This window comes from Aotus nancymaae, unplaced genomic scaffold (genome assembly GCF_030222135.1).
Source record: "Aotus nancymaae isolate 86718 unplaced genomic scaffold, 86718_ANA_hifiasm-v0.15.2.pri h1tg000046l, whole genome shotgun sequence".
Taxonomy (NCBI): domain Eukaryota; kingdom Metazoa; phylum Chordata; class Mammalia; order Primates; family Aotidae; genus Aotus; species Aotus nancymaae.
Window position 1 is genome coordinate 23,633,579 of NW_026988460.1, and position 18,887 is coordinate 23,652,465.

At 47.9% G+C, this 18,887-nt stretch overlaps 1 protein-coding gene across 5 annotated transcripts in view; it reads right to left on the reverse strand.

The window, feature by feature from the left end:
- The window catches only part of RAF1 (Raf-1 proto-oncogene, serine/threonine kinase), a 115,613-nt gene extending 104,672 nt beyond the window's left edge, over positions 1-10,941 (reverse strand). For 4 of the 5 annotated variants that reach the window (XM_064362050.1, XM_064362049.1, XM_064362044.1 and 1 more), the window contains exon 1: positions 10,851-10,941. The gene's annotated coding sequence lies outside the window, so the exon portion shown is untranslated. The remainder of the gene's footprint in view (positions 1-10,850) is intronic. The other variant, XM_064362051.1, reaches the window with a different exon arrangement.
- Positions 10,942-18,887: the final 7,946 nt, after the last annotated feature.

Here is an 18,887-nt window from a genome sequence, read left to right on the forward strand (position 1 = left end):
TCTTAAACCTTGTCATTTTAATAATATTAAGTATCCTGTTACTATGTTGACATTGCTGCAAAGCTTTGCTCCCAGGAGAAAGCATTCCTTGTCCAGTCTTAGTGTAAAAATGTTACCTTTCATTTTGCTCATGTCAGCCCTTATGGCAAATCTACTGAGCGAGGAAGTCCTATATGGGTGTCCTATGTGCACCCACACTACATAAATAGGGAATACACAAGTTAAAACTTTACTATAGCAAACACATTATGAGTGTAAAGGAGCTTCCCTAGGAACTTGCATGTATAATCAAACTACCTATTCAATTTGTAATCCAGGTAATAATCAGTCTTATGTGTGCTATAACCCCAAACTTTTACCTGGGGTATGGTTTGAGCTCTGTAAAAGAACAGGAAAAGAAACCCTTTACAATCTAACTCGGGTAACCCCTTCTCATTAGGGAAGTGTGTCCTTATACTTAGATGCCTAACAGGTAGTAAAAACACTTCTTCAAAATAAAAAAAATAGTTGTAGCCCCAACTTGTTATAACACCCCTATTAGGAAAGTCCTAATTAGGTGTGCACATGACATAACTGCAAATCCTATAACCTTCAAAAAAAGCAGGCGGTGCTTACTCAAATCCCACTTTGGATTAGTGATGCTATAAGCTGATACAACTATAATAAACGTACAAATAGGAAACTGAAAAAAACACAGACTGGCCCCCAGAAAAAAATTATTATTATGGCCCAGCCACTTGGGCACAAAAATAGGGCATGGGGATATCACACTCCCATCTATATAATTAACCGCATCATTAGGCTGCAGGCAGTTCTAAAAACCATAACCAATGAAGCATCCAAAGCTTTAAATTTGCTACCTTACAAATTTACAAGCCACACAGATGAGAAATGCCATTTACCAGAAAAAAACTAACATTACATTATCTTTTAGCCCAAAAAGGAGGAGTATGTGAAAAGTTTAACTTATCAAACTACTGTCTAAAAATTAGCCATAATGGACAAGCAGTCATGGAAATTACTGCCAGGATGCAAAAACTAGCTCAAGTTCCAGTACAAACCTGGAAAGGGTGGTCACCAGACTCTCTCTTCAGAGAATGGTTTTTATGGTTGGGGGTGTTTAAAACCCAAATAGGGGGAGTAGTAATTATATTAGGAGGGTGTTTGATACTATCTTGTCTCCTGCCTCTCTTAATTGGGAGTATTCGGTCAACTATAGAAGCAAGTAATGGTCAAGCAAACCACCAGTCAATTAATGGCATTAGCTAAGTATCAGCCTGTGCCTCAAGAGGGTGGAGAACTGTCTCAGAATGACATGTATGGTAGTGGAGCTTTCTATGGGCTTATGTAAAGTGTAATCATCTACTGGAACTTAATCACTGGCAAATGTCAGGATGAAGTAAGCTTAAACTAAGCAAGTAATATGTTAATAGCCCCAAAAAGCTGCATTAATACCATCTTTTCCAAGCAGGCAGCTTAGCAGAAGAAACAACTTAAGGTAAATAATAGCACTGTTCCTGGAACCACAACACTCTGCAGATCAGCCCCCGGGGCTGTGTTTACTCAAATTCCAACTTTCGAGCTGTTGCCTGGCTGGCCCTGGGTAGATGACTGGTTAGCTAAAGATTCTTCAAAGGAAAGACAACCTAAGACAGGGACAGGCACAAAGGAGCCATCGGGCCTAAAAGTTCATTTTGTGCCTCTCATGGCAGGAGAGAAACTCTCAATCTTGTGCTAAAAATTCAACTCAGTGCTGTACGCTTACCATAGCTAACACACCAGCCTGCTGTCCACCAAAAATACAAAGGCGATCCCCCAAAAGGGCTGTCTTAAAAAGCTCTGCAACACACCTAAGCCATCGCCCTGACATCCAGCAGAGTATCTGCCACCCACCTGCCACCTTTCCAATGCTACTACAAGATTTGCAAGAAACGGTCATTTATCAGGAACCATCTTTGGTTACAGGTACCCCAAGGCGCATTGGTCCGCCCTGCATGGGGCTGACCCTCAGGGTGGGCAGGGGGCACTAACTCGGGTTCTCTCCCATTCCTCAAGGCTCCTTCCTCACCTGGGGTGAATGGCTCCCAATCCCAGCACCTCAGGGGTCTTCCTGTTTCATTTTTGCTGACAAATGATCATTGAGCATCTCCCATGCACAGGGACAGAGAATACAGACACGCTGGCCCCTGGGTGGGTAAGGAAGACTAGTCTATCAGTGCAGAAAACTGCCCACAGGGACAGGGGCTAGCAAGGAAACACCAGGAAAAGTGAGGGTGGAAGATGGGGTGACCCTACTGCAGATGGGGTGCTCAGGGAGGGCTTCTCTGAGGAGGTGACATTCACTTGATTGGCAAAAGGGATGAGCAGGGCCTGTGAAAGTCTTCTACGAGAGGGAACAGCAGTGCCCAGCGGGGTGTCCTAGGGATAGAAATATGGTAGCAGGTGGGAGTGGAGGTGTGAGCCAGGCAGGGGCCAGACACCATGTGATGGGTGCCGGGGTGGGACCCACGGAGGCTCTGAGGAAGCCCTGGGCCTCAGAAGATGAGCAAACAGGAGGACCTACTTGGAGGCCTAAACCCAGACAGGGGGCTAGAGCCGAATGCACCGCACCGCCCTTCTGGGGCTTCCCGTGGGCCTCGCTTTCTCTCCCCATGCGCCACACTCTGCCATGCACCCCTTCCTAGGCCAAGCAGACAGAGGAATTAGAGCCCTTGGAGGCAGTGGCACCGGACTGGGAATTAGACTTGGAGTAAAATCCAAACACCCCATGGACCCGGCTCTTCTCTGGAGCTCGGCTTCATGTCACCTGGGGTTGGGGGACAAGGGACGACAAGACCGGCTTTCAGGACCCTTCCCACTCCACCCCAAGATGCTTCTCAATGGCCTCAGGGGCCATCTCTTTCAGAAAGAATTTTCTGGTTCTAGAAGAATAAAGGAAGGAAACGTTTTCAGTGGCACGTATATCATCAGGCTCTAGACTAGCTGTTGGTTTGGTGGGAGTTGCTTTTTTTTTTTTCTCCATTTCACAAAACCTGAGTCCTGACTAGGGCCAGAATTAGGTTCCAATTTCTAGATTTTTGTCATTTTGTGCTGCACAAGGCAGATACCTAGGGGACAAAGGGGGAGATTATTAACAATTAAATGATTTAGCTACAGAAAATGTAGGAGAAAAGGAATTAGGATGAGGGATTAGGAATGGCAGAGGAGGAGCAGGGGAGAGGGAGTTGGGGGCAGGGCTGGGACAAACAGAAAAGACACAGGGGAGGAGGCTGGGGAAATAAAGTCCCAGAGGTCAGCGGGGACCAGAGTCACAGCTTTAGGGGGGGCCTCAGGAGAATAGCAAGCTACGTCTACTTTGGAAACGTGGAGAAAGGACTGCAGGGAGCTGGGCGGGGAGGAAGGAGGGTGAGGGGCAGGGCAGAGGAAGCAGGGCACAGACAGGAGGAAAAGCAGGTGCCCTGGGCACCATTATGGGGCCGTGGTCCAGGCAAGGACACGTGTCCAGGATGAGGGGGTGGGTGGCAGCTGCAGGGCCTGAAGTCAGGTGCATCTTCCTTTTCCCTGAGACTGATGTGTGGACAGTGGGGCACCTTCCTAGACCTCACACTCAGGAAGGTCACAGGCCTGGCCAGGTCCTGCGTGAAGTGTCATCCAGTGCCCAGGCCAGGGGCCCACTCAGTGCCTGTGATTTTCGTGTGAGCTTAGGTCCTCCCCTGCCGGGCGAGTAATTGGGAGCCCCGGCTCCCATGGCACCACCTGGCCCATCACATGACATTGACAAGCAGGCTGCAGGAAACAGAAGCCGATGGCTCCAGTGACATTCAGAAATAGCTGCAGGGTTCCTTTTCCCCTGTAGTCGCCACCTGGCAGGCGACAAGTCTGAAATGTGATCAGGGCTCCAGGAAGTGGGGACCGAGATGATGCAGGCAGAGCCGTGGGGCCTGCGAAGCTCCAGGGCGTGTAACAGTTTCAACCCCTGCTGCAGAGTTGCCTCTGGCTGGACTCACGGCATTTTAATGAGCAATGACGCATTTGTCATCTCCAACTTGATGAGATTTCCCCTTGGCTCAGTGTTTGTCAACATTCTCAGGTGGCACCTTCGGCACTCAGAAATTAGAATTCATTCCAGGCATGGGTCACCACCACATCCTTCCCCTCACAAATGTTCTCCTGTGCATCAATCAGGAAGCAGGTGTGTCGAAACGCACGGAGAAGCTGTGTGGTGTGAGCCGCATGCACAGTGCAGTTAGGAGTGGGTGCAGGTTCCCCTCTGACACCAGCTAGTGGCCAAGTGCCCTCCATTACCCAAGCCTCCAGGGTGGCCTGGTGGGTGCCCCCTTACAGCATGACTCTGGGGCACATTTAGCCGCTGTGCACCAGCCTGAGGGGCAGGCCAGGCTCCAAGGGCTCCAGAGATGATGGCTGGATGCCCATCCCCTGGGAAACTGAGTGGAAGAGAAATTGATTTCCCGACTGCCATTTTATGTCTTTGTTTAAAATGTGCAAAATGGTTTTTCTCAAGGAGAAGAAAAGGAGAAAAAGTCCTCCCCTGTGACGCCCTGCATGGGGCTCTGCAATGGGTGCACCACAGAACGTCTTTGATTGTGAAGGACCTGCCCACTCCTGACAGCAGTCACATTGCAGGAATTTCAAGTAATAGCTTCCAATCGAGTTCTCAAAGAAAGCGCTCATTACTGTCTGTAACTTTCCAGTGGGTTTTCTTGGGGGAAATGTAATAAGCCGGGGTGAATCAGTGACTCCTGGACCCCGCTCCTCAGCCTGTTTTGACACCAGGCTGGTGTGACGATGCTGAAGTTACATAGCCATGGTTTTGGAGTGTAAGTGTGACGTCCATCTTGGATCTTTGTTAATCTACTGTAAGTCATTGTATGAAATAACCCAGGTACGCTTCATCTGTACCTTGTGCCCTCGAGCTCGCTTACATGGGTAGCATGGGCGGCTTGCCAATCCGCCGTGTCCCCAGCCAGCCGTGGGCTTGGGCCTTTCTCAGCTTGGCCTTTGCCTTCGGCCACTCTCCCTCCTCCCCTCCCCGCAGTTCCATTCTGGCTGCCGGAGGCTTCCAGCCCCGTCCCCTGGGAAGTGGAGAGTTGGGGAGAAGAGCCTAAACTGGGAGTTTCTGCTCATCTTCCCCAACTAGAAGTTACATACCTGAGGACAACCCTTAGGACAAGGCCTACCCGACACACAGTCAGTACTCATGAGTGTTTCTTGTCAGTAAAAAGATTTAGTTATTCTGTTGTCATATATCAGCACCTGTTGTGGGCCAGACCCTGTGCCAGGCAGAAGAACGGGAAGCCCCTCCTAGAGAGAGGATGCAGTGACAAACAGTGGGAAGGGGGTGGCTCTGAAGATGCGGCTGAGGAAGGGGTGACTGGTCCCTCCGGTGGGAGGAGAGATGTTTCAGAGCAGCTGCTTCGCTGGGTCTGGAAGGAGGAATAGCTGGGGAGGGCACTGCAGTAAGAGACCTTGGCGGGTTATGGGTGCTGGACCAGGAGGAAACCAAAATTGCACCAGCCTGGGTGACAGAGGAAGACTGTCTCAATTCTCTCTCTCTTTTTTTGAGACAGAGTCTCGCTCTGACATCCAGGCTGGAGTGCAGTGGTGCAATCTTGGCTCACTGCAACCTCTGCCTCCTGGGTTCAAGAGATTCTCCTGCCTCAGCCTCCCAAGTAGCTGGGACTACAGGCGCCTGCCACTGTTAGAATCACAGCAAGGCAGGCTCATAGACCCCGTCCCCATTCTCCCCTGCTAAGCCAAGTTCACAGCAAAAACAGCCTCATGCCTTGGAAACAGGGCATCTAGGTTCCAGGATGTGGCTGCATCTGGCTCTCGGACCCAGGACGGTGACCCAATTAAGTAGGATGCTAGCACTGAAGAACCACGAGGCGGTTTTTCTTAGAATAGCACCCAGCCACCTGCAAACCCCCTGTATATCCCCCATAGTCTGTATGCCAGGCTGCTGCCGTCTTCACCGCCTATGGTGAAGCAGCCAGCCTGGCAGGTTGAAGTAAACTTGCTACACCTGACCCTGGGTCTGCCTCTCCATCCTTTCAGTCAATCTTACTGCCAACACACCTGTTAATTTTTGTATTTTTAGTAGAGATGGGGTTTTGCCATGTTGACCTGGCTGGTCTTGAAATCCTGGCCTCAAGTGATCCACCCACCCCAGCCTCCCAAAGTGCTGGGATTACAGGCTTGAGCATGCCCAGCTTCGAGAGTGTATCTCAGATAATAATAATAATCTCAGATAATAATTTAAAAAAATGGAGTTTTCTTCCATCTTTTTTCTCTGTTCTTCAGATTGCATAATGTCTATCAGTCTGTCTTCAAGTCTGCTAATCCTTCCTTTTGCTAGTTCAAACTACTTTTTTTTGTTTGTTTGATTTTTGAGACAAAGTCTCCCTCTGTTACCCAGGCTGCAGAGCAGTGGCACAATCACAGCTTACTGCAGCTTTGACCTCCCAGGCTCAAGCAGTCCTTCCACTTCAGCCTCCTGAGTAGCTGGGAAAATTGGAAGCCTTGTGTACTACTGGTGGGAATGTAAAATGATGCAGCCACTAAGGAAAACAGTATGGTGATTCCTCAAAGAGCTAAACATTTAATAACCAACTATCAGCTAGGTGCAGTGGCTCATGCCTATAATCCCAGTACCTTGAGAGGCCAAGGAGGGAAGATGGCTTGAGGCCAGGAGATCGAGACCAGCACGGGCAGCATAGAGAGACCCCCGTCTCTATAAAAAAACAAAAATAAAAAAATTATGGGCCAGATGTGGTGGCTCATGCCTGTAATCTCAGCCCTCTGGGAGGCCAAGGCAAGAGAATCACTTTACCCCAGGAGTTCGAGACCAGCCTAGACAACAAGGGAAGAGTTCATCACAATAAAAAATAAAAATTAAACAAACAAAAAAAAATTAGCTGGTTGTGGCAGCCCATACCTGTAGTCCCAGCTACTAAGGAGGCTGAGGCAGGACGACTGCTTGAGCCTACAGGTTCGAGGCTGCAGTGAGCCATGACTATGCCACTCAACTCCAGCCTGGGCAACAGAGCAAGACTCTGTCTCTAAAAGAAAATTAATAATAATAATTACCATATAGCAATTTCACTTCTGGGTATATACCCAAAAGAATTCAAAGCAGGAACTCAAAAAGATATTTGTACACCAATGTTCACAGAAGCATTATTTACAATAGTCAAAAGGTAGAAACAACCCAAGTGTCTACTACAAATTAGTTAAACAAAATATGGTATACACACACAATGGATTAAGCCATAAAAAGGAATGAAGTTCTGATACACGCTACAACATGGATTAACCTTGAAACCATTAAACTAAGTGAAATAAACCAGACACAAAAAGGACAAATATTATATGATTCCATTTAGTATTTGCAGTACCTAGAACCGGCACATTCATACAAAGTAGATCAGAGATTACAAGGGGCTAGAAGGAGGAGGAAATGGCAAGTTATTTGTTTAATGGTTACAGTTTTTTGTTTGCTTTTTTTTTTGAAACTGAGTCTCCCTCTGACACCAGGCTGGAGTGCAGTGGCGCGATCTCAGCTCATTGCAACCTCGGCCTCCCAGGTTCAAGAAATTCTCCTGCCTCAGCCTCCCAAGTAGCTGGGACTACAGGCGAACACCACCACGCCCGGCTAATTTTTTGTATTTTTAGTAGAGACGGGATTTCAACATGTTAGATCACCTGACCTTGTGATCCACCCGCCTCAGACTCCCAAAGTGCTGAAATTACAGGCATGAGCCACCATGCCTGGCCTTCTTTTTTTTCAGACGGAGTCTGGCTCTGTAGCCCAGGTTGGAGTGCAGTGGCATGATCTCAGCTCACTGCAACCTTCACCTCCCGAGTAGCTGGGGTTACAGGTGCACGCCACCATGCCTGGTTAATTTTTGTATTTTTAGTAGAGGCAGGGGTTTCGCTATTTTGGCCAGGCTGTACTCGAACTCCTGACCTCAAGTGATCTGCCCACCTCGGCCTCCCAAAGTGCTGGGATTACAGGCATGAGCCACCACCCCTGTCTGGTTACAGAGTTTCTGTTTGAGACAATAAAGTTTCGGAAATAGTGGTGTTGCTTGTATTACATTGTGAATGTAATTAACACCACTAAATTGTATACTTAAAAATGGTTTAAAGGACAAATTTTGTTAAAATATACATAAACACACATAAAAATATGTATTTACTACAATATGTTTTATTTATTTATTTATTTATTTTTTAGACAAGAGTCTTGTTCTGTCGCCCACACTGGAGTACAGTGGCATGATTTCCCCTCACTTCAATCTCTACCTCCCCGGCTCAAGTGATTTTCCCATCTCAACCTCCCGAGTAGCTAGGACTAACAGAAGCATGACACCATGCCTGGCTAGTTGTTTGTTTGTTTGCTGTATTTTTTGTAGAGATACGGTTTCGCCATGCTGTCCAAGCTCACAATTTGTTTTAAAAATACTCCGCCACCGACCCAGAGCAGCAGAGACCGGAATTTCCTCCGCTCCGCGCCGCGCCGCGCCGCAGCCTTCAGCGCTCAGTCCGCCGGGAGGAAGCTCACAATTCGTTTTAAAAATATTGTAATAGGGCCGGGCGTGGTGACTCACACCTGTAATCCCAGCACTTTGGGAGGCTGAGGCAGGTGGATCACCTGAGGTCAGTAGTTCAAGATCAGCCTGACCACATGGCCGGAAGCGGTGGCTCACGCCTGTAATCCCAGCACTTAGGGAGGTCGAGGAGGGTGGATCTCGAGGTCAGGAGATCAAGACCATCCTGACTAACACGGTGAAACCCCATCTCTACTAAAAATACAAAATTAGCCAGGCGTGGTGGTACACACGTGTAGTCCCAGCTACTTAGGAGGCTGAGGCAGGAGAATCACTTGAACCCGGGAGGCGGAGGTTGCAGTGAGCTGAAATCGTGCTACTGCACTCCAGCCTGGGCGACGGAGCAAGACTCTGTCTCAAAAAGGAAAACAAAAAGAAAAAAAATACAAAAAAATTAGACGGGCATGGTGGCGGGCGCCTATAATCCCAGCCGCTCCAGAGGCTGAGGCAGGAGAATCCCTTGAACTCGGGAGTCGGAGGTTACATGAGCCGAGATGGCACCACTGCACTCCAGCCTGGGCAAAAGAGAGACTCCATCTCAAAAAAAAAAAAAAATAGCATAATACACCAAAAACCTCTGAATTATACAGCTTAAATGGGTGAACTGTATGATGTATAAATTGTAACCCAATAAAGCTGTTGGTTTTTGTTGGATTTGGTGTTTGTTTTTGAGACGGAGTTTCACTCTTGTTGCCCAGGCTAGAGTCCAATGGCGTGATCTCAGCTTACGACAACCTCTGCCTCCCTGGTTCAAGCAATTCTCCTGCCTCAGCCTCCCGAGTAGCTGGGATTACAGTCATGTGCCACCAAGCCCGGCTAATTTTGTATTTTTAGTAGAGATGGGGTTTCTCCATGTTGGTTAGGCTGGTCTTGAACTCCTGACCTCAGGTGATCCGCCGGCCTCAGCGTCCCAAAGTGCTGGGATTACAAGCGCGAGCCACCGCGCCTGGCCCTGGCTATTTTATTGTTTGTAGAACAGGGGTCTCATCATGTGCCCACGCAGTCTCTAACTCCTGGAATCAAGCAATCCTCCCACCTTGGCCTCCCAAAGTGCTGGGATTACAGGCGTGAGCAACCAGGCTTGGCCTGGTAATAGAATTCTATGAGGAGAGGTGCTACAACTGTCCAGAGAGACCTGGAACCCATCTTGTAGGTTAAGTATCCAGTTAGGTGCTAGTTTGAGACAAGGTTCAAATTAAAGTTTTGTGTTGCACCAAAATGGTACCATATTATTCTGTTACTTTCCACGCTGCCCGTCCTACCATCACGCACCACTTCTTGACACCTGTCCTTACAGACCTCACAAATTTAGTAAGGGTGACATATTTAAATCATTCACACTGGTGGCATTTCTCAACAAGGAGGAGGAAACTAGCAAGCCGAGGCCAGAATCCAGGGTTCAGTAAATGAACCAGGTGACCAATTGCATCCCCTCTCCTGAACTCCTTCACTTAGATCCAGCTACTCAGACCTTCACAAGCAAACCTGGAATATGCAAAATATACAATTATCCTCACGGTTTATGTACCCTACAAAACAGGGCCCTTCCTTTAAAAAAAAAAAAAAAAAAAAAAAAAAGCATTTCCAAAGTTGAACCCATTTCCCTAATGTCAATTCTAAAGTAAAGAGAAAAACACATATTTACACCGCCAAGGAATCTAAAGCGTGAATACGAGAAAACATCCCTCTCCTACAGTGCCTAACGGGCGCAGATCCCACCAGACCACTCCCCCACCTCCAGGTTCTACCGCCCAGCCTTCCGGTCCGGCGGAGCCTCCCTAGTGTCTGTCCACTCTGAGGACGAGGCTACGTGCTAGGCACAAGAGCTCTCTTCCTAGTGATCAAAATTGGATTAGAAACAGGAAAACTGCAAGAAAAAAGGGCCCGCTCACAGCTCCGAAGATTAGGAGCACAGAGCTGCAACCACGCGCCAGCTCCTACCTCTCAGCTGGCCGCTCCGCGGCAGGACCGCTAATTCTACCGCCGCGCCGGGCCCCGCTCCGGGCCCGCGACGGTTCCGGGGCGTTCCTGCCGCGGGCGGCGCCTACCTCACCTCACCGCCGCTTGGCTCTCTTCTTCCCGAGCGAGGCCGCGGCCGCCCCGCGACCCCGAAGCCATAGCTTTCAGGCCGCGCGGCCCTACGACGTCTAGAGCGGCCCTGTCTGCTGGCTCTACCCCCGCAGGCTCTGGCACGCTCTCTCTCCAGTCCCGGGCCCTTACCTAGGCGGCGAAGCCTCCACGGCCCTCTACTCCTCCTCAGCCTCCGCCACCGACCCAGCGCCGCGAAGACCGGAACTTCCTCCGCGCTGGGCCACTGCTTCCACAAAGGCGCCGCGCCGCAGCCTTCAGCGCTGAGCCCGCCGGGAGATGAAGTACAGCTGCTGGTCCCGCCGACTCTACTCCCGCAGTGCTCCGCGCGCAGGAGGCTTGCCTTCTGGGGAGGGGCGTGGGAGCACGCTGCTCATCGCCACCCAATAAGAAGGTGCGCTTACCCGCCCCGCTTCGCGAGACTCGCTGGGGATTTTGGTTTGGCCTCTTCCTTGTAGCACATGGTCCTCGAGGCCTCCTTATTGTCCGTTAGTGTGAGGGAAATGGCAAGGGAGCTTCTTCGGGACTAAGTTTAAGCCATCTCGAAAAGGGGCTGATGGCCATGCGCCCACAGAAGACCCTGGCTCCTCGCCATCCCAGCCCTTCTACCTGAAACCTGACGAAAGGTGCAAGAGAAAAACTTAGAGAATCAGTATGTCACGGAGGCTCATCCCCTTTTCCTTTATCTCCATGCATTTGCCCATAATCTATTTTTTTTTCTTTGTTTTAAGAGATGAGCTCTCACTATGTTGCCCAGGATGGTCTCGAACTCCTGAACTCAAGTGATTTCCCCCCACCCCCACCAGCTCTTTTTCCTTCTGATGAGTTTCCAAATTACGTATTTCCAGCTCAAGAATAGCCGACATGATGTTGCGGTGGCTCACGCCTGTAATCCCAGCACTTTGGGAGGCCAAGGCGGGTGGACCACCTGAGGTCAGGAGTTCAAGACCAGCCTGGCTAACGTGGTGAAACCCCATCTCTACTAAAAATACAAAAATTAGCCGGGCATGGTGGCAGGTGTCTGTAATCCCAGCTGCTCGGATGGCTGAGGTGGAGAATCCCTTGAACCTGGGAGGTAGAGGTTGCAGTGCAGCTGAGATTGGGCCACTGCACTCCAGCCTGGGGGACAGAGCAAGACTCCATCTCAAAAACAAACAAAAAAAAACCCTCATATGTGTTCAAAGTTCCATCCATAAAGGAAAAGCCACCTGGCTTCCACAGGTCTTGCTAGCTCTTGGGCAAAATATCTGGCCAAGAGTGACTTGTGCAAGGTTACAGAGGAGCTGGAAGGAAACTACAAGTCAGCAATCTAGCAAAAAGTTAGGCAACACAGCTTTCAGTATGCAGCTTGTTTCCAGCATCTTCAAGCTAATGTTCCAACTGCCAGCATCAAATTCTGAGGTGTATTGTCTTTTTTTTTTTTTAAATAAGACGGGGTTTCACCATGTTGGTCAGGCTGGTCTTGAACTCCCGGTGATCCGCCCGCCTTGGCCTCTAAAGTGCTTGGATTACAGGCATGAGCCACCACGCCCGGCCAAGCGTCAGGCACCTCAGGTGTATTGTCTACATTGTTGAAAGACTTGCTGGTCTTGGCCACCTGGTGTTCCTTCCTGTCAGTGGGCCCTTAGGGAAGGTAACCTGATTTTATAGCCTAAATTCAACATCATGGGATCAAAAAAGTCTGCTGCAAGAAAAGCCCATTAAGCATTCAAAAATAAAGCAGGCTTAGGCTGAGCGCAGTGGCTCACTCCTGTAATTCCAGCACTTCGGGAGGCCGAGGCAGGCGGATCATGAAGTCACGAGTTCAAGACTGGCCTGGCCAACATGATGAAACCCCGTCTCTACTAAAAATACAAAAATTAGTAGGATGTGGTAGCACATGCCTATAATCCCAGCTACTCAGGAGGCTGAGTCAGGAGAATTGCTTGAACCCAGGAGGCGAAGGTTGCAGTGAGCCAAGATCGCACCACTGCGCTCCAGCCTGGGCAACTGAGTGAAACTCTGTCTCGAAATAAATAAATAAATAAATAATAAATAAAGCAGGCTTTATCTGTAGAGAAAGGAAGTTGTTGCATAGTCTTTAAAGTTACCTTCCCACTTTTTAGGCATTTTCTTGGGAAGTTATTCCTTCATTCAAGAACTATATGAAGGGCCAGGTGCAGTGGCTCACAACTGTAAGCCCAGCACTTTGGGAGGCTGAGGCCCAAGGATTGCTTGAGCCCAGGAGTTTAAGACCAGCCTAGGCAATATGGCAAAACCCCATCTCTACAAAAAAATACAAAAATTATCTGGGTGTGGTGGCATGCCCCTGTAGTCTCAGCTACTTGGGAGACTGAAGTGAGAAGATTGCTTGAGCTCAGAAGGTTGAGGCTGCAGTGAGCCATGATTGCACCACTGCACTCCAGCCTGGGTGACAGAACAAGACGCTGTCACCAACAACAAAAAAGAACTATATGAAGGTCTGCTGTATGACAGATGCTGTATCAGATGCTGGAAATACAAGAATTAACAAAGTTGATAAGCTGCTGCCCTACTGGTGATGGAGGTGAGGGCTGTTTTTGAAGACAGACAATAAACTAAACAAGATATACAATCTCTTGGCTGGGTATGGTGGCTCATGCCTGTAATCCCAGCACTTTGGAGGCCAAGGCAGGCAGATCACAAGGTCAGGATTTCGAGACCAGACTGGCCAACATGGTGAAACCCCATCTCTACTAAATATACAAAAATTAGCTGGACGTGGTGGCATGCACCTCTAATCCAGTTACTCAGGAGGCTGAGGCAGAATTGCTGGAACCCAGGAAGCAGAGGTTGCAGTGAGCCAAGATTGCCCCACTGCACTCCAGCTATGGGTAACAGAGCAAGATTCCATCTAGGAAAAAAAAAAAAAAAAAAAAAAGGCCAGGCACGGTGGCCTCACACCTGTAATCCCAGCACTTCAGGAGGCTGAGCTGGGCGGATCACAAGATCAAGAGATTGAGACCATCCTGGCCAACATGGTGAAACCCTGCCTCTACTAAAAATACAAAAATTAGTTGGGCGTAGTAGCGCACACCTGTGATCTCGGCTATTCCGGAGGCTGAAGCAGGATAAATCGCTTGAACCCAGAAGGAAGTTGCAGTGAGCTGAGATGGCGCCACTGCACTCCAGCCTGGCAACAGAGTGAGACACTGTCTCAAAATAAATACATACATACATACATACATACATACATACATACATACATACATACATAAATACAATCTCTCTGGTGGTTGTAATGCTATGGAGAAAAATAAGGGAGTGAAGGAGAGTAGGGAGTTCTGGGGGGAAGTTGTAACTTTCGAGCAGTGAGGGAAGGCTTCACTGAGATCTTTGAATAAAGACCCAAAGAAGATTAGGAACCAAGCTATTAGGATACATGGCGAAAGAATGTTCTGGACAGAAAGAACAACAAGGATAGCCGGGTGCGGTGGCTCACACCTATATACCTGTAATCCTAGCACTTTGGGAGGCTGAGATGGGTGGATCACGAGATCAGGAGTTGAAGACCAGCCTGGCCAAGATAGTGAAACCCTGTCTCTACTAAAAATACAGAAAAAATTAACAGGGCATGGTAGCGAGTGCCTGTAATCCCAGCTACTTGGGAGGCTGAGGCAGAGAATTGCTTGAACCCAGGAGGCGAAGGTTGCAGTGAGCCAAGATTACACCACTGCACTCCAGCCTGGGTGACACAGAGAGAATACATCTCAAAATAATAATAATAATGATAAAATAACAGCAAGGGCAAAGGCCCTGAGGTGTGGGCCTGACCAGAATTTTTAGAGATCAGTAAGGAGTCTGGAACAGAATTGTTTTGGGAGAAGTGGGATGAGGTCAGAAAGGTATGAAGGTTGCAGTGCAGTGGCACAATCATAGCTCACTACAGCCTCAAACTCCTGGATTCAAACAATGTGACTGGATTATTGCAGCAACCTCCCAACCAGCTGTCCTGCTTCTCCCCATTCCCACTTTCAGTCTGTTTTCCACACAGTAACCAGAGGAATCCTGTTAGCATGGAAGTCAGGTTATGATGTCTCTGTTCAGAGCCCACTAACAACTTTCTGTCTCCCTCCTTACAGAAACCAAATTTATTTCAGCAGCCTACAAAGTGCGGAGGAGCCACAATCATGCCACTGTACTCCAGCCTAAGCAACAGAGCAAGACGCCATCTGAAGGAAAAAAAAGAAATCCAACCACAGGATGGTGCTTGCAGCAGTGTGGCCACAGTAGAAACAGGAGACAGACATATTGGACTGGAATAAAGGAAGAAAGGGAAGAATATGGGAGGAACAGTTTTGGTAGGAAGAGCAGGAACTCAGTTTTGGGTAGGTTAAGTTTTCTGATAACTAGTAGACAGGTGAGATGTGGAGCTGGAAGTTGGTTACATCAGTCTGGAGTTCAGAATAAAGATCAGGACTAGAGATACAAATCTGGGAGGTATCAGCATGTTGCTAATATCTAAAGCCATAGGCCCGGATGAGATAACCAAGGGAGTAAGGGAAGATGGAAAAGCAAAGTTTAAGCCTTGAGCACCGAGGCTACACCGGTGCTAACAGGTTTCAGGAAAGAGGAGGAACAGAACTATGGATATTTTAGCTGGGTGTGGTGGCTCATGTCTGTAATCCCAGCACTTTGGGAGGCCAAGCTGGGTGATCACCTGAGTTCAGGAGTTCAAGACCAGCCTGGCCAACATGGTGAAACCTAGTCTCTACTAAAAATGCAAAAATTAGCCAGGTGTGGTGGTGGGTGCCTGTAATCTCAGCTACTCAGGAGGCTGAGGCAGGAGAATTGCTTGAACCTGGAAGGTGGAGTTTGCAGTGAGCCGAGATCGTGCCACTGCACTCCAGTCTGGGCAACAGAGTGAGACTCTGTTTCCAAAAAAAAAAAAAAAAGAAAGAACTATGGGTATTTTGACTTTGTTTCTCAAACTAGGCCTTTATTGGTAGGTCTTTCACTTATAATACTTTATCCTCTAAAGAGGTATATGATATTAAGGAACTAATTATTACTGGTTAAGGCCCAATCTTCTTGGGTAATAATAATTGTTATACTTTATCACACTATGTGCCTGGCATGGTGCTGGCACTTCATCTATGATTTCATTTTATCCTCATAACGATATATTATCCCCTTTTTTATTTTTCATTATTTTTATTTTTTAAAGATGGAGTCTTACTCTTTCTCCAGGCTGGAGTGCAGTGGTGCAATCTTGGCTCACTGCAACCTCCGCCTCCCAGATTCAAGTGATTCTTCTGCCTCAGCTTCCCTAGTAGTTGAGACTACAGGCATGCGCCCCATGCATAGCTAATTTTTGTATTTTTAGTAGAGATGGGGTTTCACCATGTTGGCCAGGATGGTCTTGATCTCTTGACCTTGTGATCCACCCGCCTCAGCCTTCCAAAGTGCTGGTATTACAGGCATGAGCCACCGCGCCCAGCCAATATTATCCCCTTTTATAGTTAAGGAAACCGGAGCCCAGAAAGGTTAAATAACTTGCCACAGATGAAAAGTGGAAGCTGAAGGCATTCCAACTGAGGTCAGTCCTACCAACAAGGCTCATGCTCCTGACTCCTTTTCATTAAGGTGATTATTGAGGATTTTTCTTAATGTGTTTATTGAAGATTTTCAGAGGGAGCATCTGGATTTGTTTTTTTTCCACTTGTGTACCTGGGCTTATAGCACTTGTAAAGTTCTTTTTCACTGGCTAAGACTGAGAAGAGCTGGCCCAGAACAGCACCTTCACCTGAAATGGTAGTAGAGTCCAATGAGGTAAATGTGTTCACTTTCAGCAGCTGAATCTTCACAGGAGACAATGAGGTAAAGAGAAAACTAGGTTGGGCGTGGTGGCTCACGCCTGTAATCCCAGCACTTTGGGAGGCTGAGGTGGCGGTCACCTGGGGTCAGGAGTTTGAGACCAGCTTGGGCAACATGGTGAAACCCCATTTCTACTAAAAATACAAAAAATTAGTCAGGTGTGGTTATCAGCTACTAAGGAGCTGTAATCTCAGCTACTAGGGAGGCTGAGGCAGGAGAATTGCATGAACCCAGGAGGGAGAGGTTACAGTGAGCCAGGATTGTGCCATTGCACTCTAGCCTGGGCAACAAGAGTGAAACTCCATCTCAAAAAAAAAAAAAAGGCCGGGCACAGTGGCTCATGCCTGTAATCCCAGCACTTTGGGAGGCCAAGGTGGGTGGATCACCTGAGGTCGGGAGTTTGAGACCAGCCTGACCAACATGGAGAAATCCCATCTCTACTAAAAATACAAAATTAACCGAGCATGGTGGCACATGACTGTAATCCCAGCTACTATGGAGGCTGAAGCAGGAGAATCCCTTGAACCCAGGAAGTGGAGGTTGCGGTGAGCCAAGATTTCACCATTGCACTCCAGCCTGGGCAACAAGAACGAAACTCAGTCTCAAAAAAAAAAAAAGAGAGAGATTGTCCTGTCTATTGTTTCCTGTTGCTTTGGTCTCATGTGGGGTTATGGGTCTTCAGCATCCAATGTAGGGACTTGGGTATGGTGACTTGTGCCTGTAGTCCCAACTACTCATGAGGCCAAGATGGAAGGACTGCTTGAGTCCAGGAGTTTGAGTCCAGCCTGTGCAACACAGCGAAACCCCATCTCTAAAATAAAATAAAATAAAATATTAAAAGCAGGGACTTGATCAAATGTAAGAATGTAAATTCAATGATAAATTAATTTTTTTTTGAGACGGAATGTAAATTCTTACATACTTGATCAAATGTAAGAATTTACAAGGGGCCATGCGTGGTGGCTCATGCCTGTTATCCTAGCACTTTGGGAGGCTGAGGCAGGTGAATCACCTGAGGTCAGGAGTTCAAGACCAGCCTAACCTACATGGTGAAACACCGTCTCTACTAAAAATTAGCTGGGCGTGGTGATGCATGCCTATAATCCCAGCTACTTGGGAGGCTGAGGCAGGAGAATGGCTTGAACCTAGGAGGCAGAGGTTGCAGTGAGCTGAGATTGTACTCCAGCCCCTGGGCAACCAGAGCAAAACTCCATCTCAAAAAAAAAAACAAAAACAAGGAACCAGGAGAGAAGAGACAGAAAACCAGGAAAGATTCAGATGATACAAGACCATAGGTGAGATTTTCTAGTAGAGCAGGAGAACTGGCTGCCTTACCAAGTGATAAAGGCAGGAAGAAAAACCTCTTCAAACATTCCAGGAAAGAACTGGCTATTCTTATTAGCTCAGAATACTTCACATTAGGTATTTTGTATTTGTATAAGGGGGAAACTGTTGAAGATGGTGAAAGAGTCATTAAAAGATTTGCCTGGAGTCCCACAAGCAAGATAGCAACAAGGCTGAGAACAGGTCCTAGCCTCAGAATATACTTTATTTTTTGTGTGTTGGGTTTGTTTGTTTGTTTGTTTGTTCATTGAGTCAGGGTCTTAACGCTCATCCAGGCTGTATCGCAGTGGCTCACTGCAGCCTCGACCTCCTGGGCCTAAGTGATCCTCCCTGTTCAGCCTCCTGAGTAGCTGGGACCACAGGTGTGTGCCACCACACTGGACCAATTTTTAAATTTTTTGTAGAAATGGCATCTCCTTATGTTGCCCAGGCTGGTCTGGAACTTCTGGGCTCAAGCAATCCTCCTGCCTTGGCCTCCCAAAGTGTTGGGATTACAGGTGTGAGCCATTGTGCCTAGATTTTTTTTTTTTTTTTTTTTTTAGAAGGAGTCTTGCTCTATTGCCCAAGCTGGAGTGCATTGGTGCAATCTCGGCTCATTGTAACCTCCGCCTCCCGGGTTCAAGTGATTCTCCTGCCTCAGCCTCCCAAATAGCTAGGACTACATGCAGGTGCCACCATGCTCAGCTAATTTTTGTATTTTTAGTAGAGACGGGGTTTCATCATGTTGGCCAGAATGGTCTCAATCTCTTGACCTCATTATCCACCCAGCTAGTCCTCCCAACTGTTGGGATTATAGGCGTGAGCCACTGCACCCAGACATTTTTTAAAAAAATTATTATTTAAATTTATTTTTAAAGTTTTTTAAAAATTATTATTATTGAGACATAGTCTCAATATGTTGCCCAAGCTGGCCAGAAACTACTAGCTCAAGCCATCCTCCCACATCAGTCTCCTGAGTAACTGAGACTACACACCCAGCAAGGATTTACT